Below are 9,360 nucleotides of genomic sequence, written 5' to 3' on the forward strand. Positions count from 1 at the left end.
AACTCTGTGGGAAAACCCATCAGAAAGTTGCTAAAAAAAATGCAGAACTACTACTAACTACTACAGGTAGCATCAGTATTGTTCTGTTTTAGTGCTTGATATTTTACAGAAATGTACATAAAACCCCTATTTCTTTTCTATTCCTTGTTTTTTCTTTTGTTTTCCTTTATCTCTTTTCTTCTTTTTTCTTCTCTTGTCTTCTTTTCGTTTCTTATTCATTTATTCTTTATCTTTTTCACTTCTTGTCTTTTCCTTTTAGTTTTTTTCTTTTCCTTTCTTCCTTTTTTTTAATTCCAACATTTATAAGCACCTTGTTTTCTGTAAATATGTGATTTTGCAAAAGCAAGACAATGAAATGATCCTGGGAGGCTAAAATGGGGACAATGCAGTTACACCTCTCTCACTCTGGCTGGGCTATTCTAATATTGCACAGGTCCATGAAACATAATTTATGAGCACAAATCCTCTTTTAGATCCAGCTACATTCTTCACATTGATGCATGGCTGGGAGAAATATACAGAAACATTCCAGTGTTCCTGCTCTCGGACAGAAAGCGTCGTCTGTCCACAGGGGAAGGTACAGCTCCTACTGTCAAATACATCCTCCATCACCTTCTTGGTGGGGATTATTGAGGATTATTATGCCGACATTTATGCAAAGCACGCCAAAGAAACGTCTCCATAAATTTGGTTATAGGAGGTGGCAGTGATAAGCACGGCTTCGGGCCTCTCTCCCCCTCTGCATTCTTTTACACTGAGTCTCCCTGAAGGAAATGGATTTCCATCAATAGTTATGTTGAAATGGTGGTTGGGTTCATGGAAACACACACACAGAGTGAGTGATCCACCTCTTTCCCACGGTCTTCCCCAAAGAATATCACTCTCTTCCTTCTATTTATGAAGAAATTCTAATATGCATTCACCTCTACTCAATATTTTGAAATGAAATTTTTATTTGATTATAGAACATTTCTCAGACGTTTCCACTTCCCTGTCCACACGGTGGCAGCGCAGACCACCGAAAGCATCACCCCGGACTCCAGCTGACATGTTAAATATCTGCTTGCACCACCTTGTGCCAGCCCTCCTGCTTCTCCATCTGGGTTTTATGACCTGATGTGATTCATAGTATGTTCACTGAACAAATTAATTCACAGCTACCCAATTACAGCTCTCATATTCTCTCCCTGTCCTTTCCGCAGAGTGTGTTTGTGTGGTACCCTTTCATTCATCACGCATTTAAGAGAAATATACTATAGATTTCATACGCACTGGGTGCCTTATTAAACTAGAAAATGAAATATGTAACTGACTCCCCCTCTCTGCCTCTAGTGTCAGACACGTGTGTGCCTGGCAGATTATTAAATGAGCGTAGCATGTTCAACTGAACCAAGAGGAGAAGGAAGAGTGGCTTTGTGCTGCTCAGGTTACTTTGCAAATTAAAGGCTTTTAGCTCCATTCCTTTACCGTTTTATCAGGCGAAACCGGAAGGAATCCACAGTAAATGAACAGTTTATCTGTTTATATGGTTTTAACACAGTACAACCCTGGACCGAACCTTTAAAGCCGCACTTTATCAAGGTTTTTAAGGACCGCTTGTGTGGGAAAGGATACGTAGCAGCACAAGGGATAGATAATTGATGGAGGGGAGGGACTGACAGAGGTGGGGAAAGGAGTGGAGGGTGGCGGTGGCGGCGGTGCTCTCATGACTCCATCCTTCACTGTGATCCACAGGATCAAATGCCAGACCAATCAATCGTCCACCAAGCAGACATCTATAGCACGAGCCATGGTGGCATTTACCTCCCCGGGGAACATATCAATAAAATAATAGAACAAAAAGACATCATACAAAATTGATTTTTCCCAAACAGCCAGCACGCTCACACCATCAAGCCAGCCTTATGCCACTATCATCATTTGTTCCTTTGCTGTTCATTTCTCTCTCAGTCCCTGCCTTCGTTCATTCTTTTTTATTTTATTTTGCAATTTGCTCATTGTGCTTGACAAAGCGATGTTGTCCGGCCTTGTCATTTTTTTTTTTAACGCGCGAGGAAAAGGGTCCAGCTGCAATACTGACCAGCCACCCACACATACTAACAAATGACGCCTTAATCTCATACCTACTTATCACAGAGCTTGACCTCCGTGGCCTTCCTAGATCCATTAAACAGGCAATTTGCATGTTAACCACCAACGCCAAGACCAACACCCCCGCCCCCCCACACACCGCCATGTGACAGGGGGCACAATGGGACGTGCGCCGCCAGAATACAAAACCCCTCCCAGCATCATTCCTTACTTTTGTTTGTCCAGGAGGATGAAGTGCGGAGGAGTTTATCAAGTCAATAGGTCAAACCATCAATACTCCTCATACAAACACCCTCGGCTGTCACATACACTCGCCGCAAGGGCAAAAAGACAACTAGAGATTAACCCGGCCCGTATTTGTTCTGCCGCCCATCTGGCAGAGCTGGAAGCCGTCAGGCCTAACACCTGTGGTAAACATCCTCCATCTAGCAGCGGTCAGAATGCGGAGAAGCGAAAAAACCTGTGCTCGTGGAACCAAATGCTGTATCATTTAATCACGCCCGGGCTTGCCTGCTTTCCCACTCCCATTACTCTTTCTGCCTGTGTTAAGTAAACAGAACAATCAGAGGAATGGTTGCCCCCGCTCTGGTGGAAAACGAAAAAAAAAAAAAAAAAAAAAAAACGGCCTCTTGCAAATGAGGTTATTCACCCCGATGCAACCTGCACATCAATAACACTTCGCACAAAACTCGAGCTGACACAGAAGAAGGGTCGTGGCATTGGCTCTGCCAGATTTGATAAGAACTGCAAAAAAAAATAAAAAATAAAAGGCATAAATCATAAGTTACTGTGATATAAGCTGCACTGAGTTCTATTTAAGACCGTAGAGAGCCGCTGGCTGTGTCTTTCCTTGTTCTTCGGTGTCTTTCACTAAGCAGCGCCCATGAATACAGCATAAATATTTTGGCAGGTGGTGCTTGGAGGATATTAGAGCACAAGCACTGAGCGCTCAGGGATATCGATTTTGCTTTAGCGGCCAAGAACCTTGGCTCTACTGGCATCAATACATTGAGGAGAGGAGGCTGAATGAGGAGAAATGACCTTGAGCCAGGAAGCAATCTTGACAAATAAAGCCCCGAGGAAGGAAGGGAAACAAAATACTGAAGACGCCTGACTGCACCACACATCACACATATACAAACGGATTTGGAATTTAATATATATGTATATATATGATATTTAAATAAACCAATTTAACAATTTACAATTTCAATTCACTTAGTAGGAAAACTTCTTGGAAGTGCACTTAAATATCCATTCAGGTCAAATTTATAAAAGCATATTAACGCTTGTTTGCATCTGTGCAAACTCAAATGGGCGACAAACCAACCAGAGCAGCACATGTTCAAGCTTTTAGTGGAAACTTAAAGGGTCAGTTATGGTGGTATGTGAGTGCTGAAAATAGTAGCCCTCGCTGCCTAAATGAGCAGCCTCTGACATTAGGATGACAACGCATGTTATCAGTTTTTGCAGATATTGTAGAAAATCTGACACACAAAAAGCCGGTTTATCTTCACGCAGAAAGAGTCACTGCATCGGTTTTGTCACTGCTGGAGCGCTGTGATCAAATCCCTTCATGGTGTTACTGTACTGTAAGGCTGTGAGCTGACAGACTGCACCGTTCTGTGAAAAGAGGTACAGCAAAAAAAAAAAAAAAAAAAATCCCAGGTTACAGATCGAAATATCTCAGCCGGGCTCAAATCCTGCATGAAATATCTGAAGTAGATTACACATGCACCACTGACGCATCCTGTCACTGTCGTTCTCCCCACACTTTTGTAAAATCCCGTGCCCTGTGATCTGTGCCCATTTTACGCCGCGATTTGTGCGCTATATGGAGGTTTAATTTCTTACTCAGCTGTCCGTGGCACTTGTTTTGTCAAACTCATGTTGCTCAATTGTCAGCTTTGATGGTTTTCAGTTTTCTTAGTATTCTGTCACCCATAATAAACAACAATTCTTTAATGCATGGGTCTTGAACGTTTTTCAGGCCAAAGACCCCCCAAACTGATGGAGAGATTCAGCAGGGACCCCCTACCTACTATATTTGCTCTATATTAAACTTAAAAACTATTATTATCATTTTGCATTCAATATTAAGCTATTCAACTAATACGCATGTTCAAATATTAATTTTTTATTCAGGAGTTGGTTGACGGGTGCAAGCTGCACTGTTAGCTTCTCTTTTCTCTTCTCTATTGCAGCGTGCGTCAGGGATTTCACCTGGGGACTGAATAGGTCAATATGCAGCCTCATGATTTGCTCAGCAGCGAAAGGGGCGGGGCCTACAGTGTACAGGAGGATTAGATTGACAGGTCTGGTCTAGTGTAGCGCTCTGTGTGAAACAGTGCGCTGTTGAGATGTCTCCTGTATCGCTGAACGACAGTGTTGACTAGAAGATAATGTCTTCTACCTCCATTTATAAAATATGTTGCATTCTTGTTAATGTGTATTTAAAAAAATCATTTTGGGGGAATAATTAAAAATATACATAAAAATGTTTAATGAACCAAAGATTTTGCGGACCCCCTGCTGAAGACTTATGCTTTAATGTACAGAAAAATATCCAAAGATTTGGAAAAATTTTACCTCATCTTTAAATTCCTGGAATATTTGACCTTATTTGATGTCACATTCAATTTCAAGTCAAGGCGAAGTGGAGTCTAACTGATGTTTACGTGCTCCAACGATAAACAGCACCTGAAACTACAAGCACAAATGTGATCATATCAAATCAAATCAGATCAAATGGGGTCATATGAAAAGACACCCATTAAAAACCACAGGACACCGTTATCTCAAAGGCGGCACTGTAGCCCATGTAGTGCTGGAAAAGGGTGGGAAACTGTAGGCTGGGGAATATGGCAATGCCTCTGAGCCAATAGGCCTGAATCCACAGAATCATACCCTTGTTTATTCATCTGATGCATTCGTCAATGCGGAGAAGAAGTGTGAAAGCACAGCCATACTCCTACACGCCAAGCCCCAGCTGGTTATCAGCACAGTGCTGTACTGTGCAAGTATGTGAGGTAACCTTCAGATTTATTAGGTCATGTTTTAGGATTTAGACTGCTCCCCATCTCAGCGAGACCATTACCACTGCCAGCACCTCGCTTTCTCTGCCCTCTTCCACTTCTCGTCTGCGCTCTTTGTCTGCCACACACATCCGCGCGCGCGCACACACACCGACTCACAATCCTCTTTGTGTCTCTCTGTCTTTCTTTCATTCCACAGAGATGATTTATTTGGTTTCTCCTCTCTCCTCCTCCTGCCGTCGGCTGCCCTCAGGGTCAGCGCCGAACTCCATCACTCTGTCTGGATTCTTAATCCCCACACTGGAGACGCCCGTGCCAATACGGGAGAATAACAGATTAAAAAACACATCCCAAGCCCAGAGTATCTCCCCTTTCTCTGCCTCTGTCTCCGCCTCCCTCCATCCTCACAACAGATAAGTGGAAAAATAAACTTGAGGAAGCTAAGCCGGAGAGCGGAGAGTCATCGACCCAGGGATGACAGAACAGCTTCCAGCACGGTGGTTAATGAAGGTGATGCAGCAAAGCAAGGCCCTCCGCAAAGGCTCCTCTGAGTTATAACACTGGAGCCTTGGGAGGCGACACAACTGTGGGCAGGAGGGTTTCCACTTGGCTGCAGTTGTCTAAGAAGGATACATGGTCGTCCCCCAGGCAAAAATATTAGTAGCAGAACATAAAAATAATGAAACCCGGGGTTCCATTCTCACATAATCAAAAATTATGGTGGTTTCATCTGTAGAAGGTCGTAGTCAACTTTGCTCCAAAGTGAACTGAAGGAGGATGTGGTGTTAGGTCTAATGAAGACAGAGAGTCTAAGGGATATTAATAAAATAATAAAAGAAAATCTTGAAGAAAAAAAAGGAGACAAAGGACAAAACCACCTGCAGGGGTCACATTCTCTTGGCATCCAGGCCTACCCACTGATCCATGACCAGTTTGACTATGAGCTCATGCTGGGTTTTGCATGGATTCTCAACCCAACCAGTGACCTTAAACCAGAGACTTTTGACAAAGCGGCTGCAGTCCTTTCATTCAGATACAAGGCTCCTATCTCTATTGTGTGGAGGGGGGACAGGGCGGGAGGGAGGGCATGGGAGGTTGGGACATCTACAAGGGAGCTAATGGCTGTGTCAGTTTCACACCGCTTCACAGCCTCGTAAAAGCTGAGCCACGAGGAAGCTGAGGGCCATGTGTGGACGCACGTTTCCAGCATCTGTCTGCTTCAGGTTTAGATGTTTTCAATGCACAGGTCTCTGGATAAACTCTTGCAATGGAGTCTGTGACCTGTGGTGATTCATTTCTTCACACACGTTTTATTATTATTTATTCCTTGATCAAAAGTGTGACATCACACAAAAAAGGGAAAATTTGTTACAAGCCCCTGGCCACATGTACATGGACTGTAACTGTGAAATGATTTGACTAAGTCTGCATGGAGAGGAGGAGCAGCAATCTAACATGTCATTAAAGATTAGCCTGTTCTCACAGAAAAAACAAGGTTGCTTCTTTCTGACAATAAATGTTTTTGCCCCTCCCAACGAAAGTGAGTTCATGTTAGAGATGTTGCCCTGAAGTCTATGGGCTAAGTAGTGAGCCACATACTGTATATTAAAAGGCAATTTAGGTTTTTGTGTCAATTTGATGCTCTATCTACGGCGCTACGCAAGAGCTGTGATTGGTCTGCTTGGTAGTAGCGAGTTTCTGCTTTAGTATTGAGTGTTTTGGATCAATAAAAATGGAAGACATTGAGGACAGGTTTACTGAGGAGGTTCCTCAGTGATACAGACATTCATATGATTCGTCTTTGGCGAAAGTTTCAGTCACCAGTGTTGAAAATGAAGCAGGAAGTAGAAACAAAAATGAACCTGACCGGCAAAAAAACATGCCCGCCAACTATAAATGCCTTGCACTGACATAGGCTATATACGTAGGTTACGGAGTCAGGGTTTTACAGGACTTTAACTTCTCTTAATATGTTCACAGGCGTTCTGAGATGACGCTGCTTACCATTCCAACTGTAGCTCCCACACTGAAATGTGCTAAAACCTCTCAGGTAAAGGCAACAAAGAAAACCCAGGTGATCGTAGCCAGGGCAGTGAGGCAGCTATTTACATGTGTTTGAGTGTTTAATCTGTGCAGTAGACAAGCAAGTAATCAGCTGTGCATTGCAGTGGATACAGTCCAAAGGCACCAATTGAAAGCAGGAGTGAGAGATTGGTGCTGATTTAACGCTGAATGTGTAGCTGAGAGAAATAGCTTCGTGATCAAGCACTGGCCTGTAGTCACACGGGGTGTTTCAAATATCCCAACATCAACACCTAACACAATACAAGACACACTTTTTAAGGTAAAAAAGAAGTGATGCGCCTTTCCTTGTCAAAATGTTTTGCAGAAGAAAATCATTTGGGGTGTCCCTGGTTACTTCAGCTCATTCCATGTTTGCATTTTTCATTATGAAAACAAGATATAATTGGGTTTGTTTTTTGAGTTGTATTGCTTTTATGTCGTTCGGGCTTGGAAAACCCCACTCATAAAAACAAAAAATGTTCATCGGTCTGGCTGTCCCAAGAGAGTTTTGATGTCTGTTCCATGTTCAGTTCAAAAAGAAGGTGTGTGTGTCTGGAATGTGTATCTTGCACTTACAAGTTCGTTGTTTCCTCCTCTACACCTCTGTGACTGTTTGAGAGCATAAACAAAGTGGAGGGTGGGGTTGGGAAGAGAGTGATGCACCACCACCACCACCACCACCCTTCCCTCCTCCTCTGTCTCAACTCCTCGGTTGCCCCCAGCCCTAAAGACAGTCTCAAGGCCCCGACAATGGGACACCCCTCTCCCGTGGCTTCACCACAGCCAGAACACACACTGTTGTCTCATTGTGACTCGCTGGACTCTGACAGCACAGCCTGCGCTCACATTGTGTTTATTGGACATGCCTGCATGTGGCACTTCACCCATCCTACCCCCACCCACGGGGGCCCCTGAGCTCCGTCTGTGTGGTGCCGATGACAGGTGGGGGTCCCGGCTGGACGGTGAGGTCATCTGTGCCGGGACAAAGAGGAGGCGCAGACGGCAAAAAAAAAGAGAGAAAAAAAAGAAGAAACTGGCTGTGTGGATAGTGAGCAAAAGATTGAGAGTCTATCGGCAGAAGCAAAGAGGATTAGAGGTGGAGATGTGTTAAAAGAGGGAGAGGTGAGAGAGGAGGCAAACAGAGAACAGGAGTAAAGCTTCAGTCTGGCCCCACGGGGAGGTGGGTAGAAACATATTTGATCCACTGTTTCGTTTCGAGATGGGGTGCTGTAATAGACGTAAATAATCCATGAGAATTCTTTTACTTATTATCAATATTAATATGAGATTTACTTCTGAATTTCCATTTTAGCTTTATGTAGTCCAGTAAATATAAAATGTCTCAAGGCAGATCCAAAAACACAAACCAGAAACCTTAAAGCCTGGCACACCTGCACAAGGACTAATGAGCTCGCTGCAGCTTTCTCTAGTGCCTCCTAACTGAAGTGTCTGCAACTCGACAACATATTTCCATAAGGATGCATGAAATCTTAGCTTGATGATGTTTTTGGGGGTTCATAAATGATTTCAGGTGTTGCCATTTATCGGGCTGACAGAAGCTAGCTTGTTCTGATGTCAAACAGAACGCTTCAGCTGATTTACGCACTCTAGAAATGAATGTATATATCTATATACATTGACTCAGTGCTGGGAGGAACAATGACCTGCGCATGTCTGAAACACTGTAATCATTCCATAAATTGCAGCTTTGGCCAAAGTTTTAGCTACTTCCTGCTCTGTCAGGCTTGCAATTAAAAATAGAAGAGAGAAATCATTAGTTGAATGCCATACTTTCTTTCCTGTGTCATGGTGAAAACAGAAAATGATGAACACACTATCTGGATTTTATTATGGGGCGTTTCAGCTGACAAAAACAACACCTCTGCATGCAATCAAAGCCATTTTGTTGTAAATAGATTCGCTTAGATGACGTGTATGACTGTGCTGCTGTTACTTACTTACTCTTTCTCTACCCAATCAGCCTTAAGCAGACGGGCCCACGTGTATGACCTAGGTTCAGCTCAAGGTTTCTTCCTGAGCCTCAGCGCTCGCTCCCTTTGCGTTGCCGTCGACGCTACGTAAATGAAATCCATCTAAACTGGATAAAAGCAAGGACATACAGCTTGTTCCAGACAAACTTTCCGCCGCAAAATTGTTGCGGGCGGGGAAC

Source organism: Mugil cephalus, chromosome 12 (genome assembly GCF_022458985.1).
Source record: "Mugil cephalus isolate CIBA_MC_2020 chromosome 12, CIBA_Mcephalus_1.1, whole genome shotgun sequence".
Classification (NCBI taxonomy): Eukaryota; Metazoa; Chordata; class Actinopteri; order Mugiliformes; family Mugilidae; genus Mugil; species Mugil cephalus.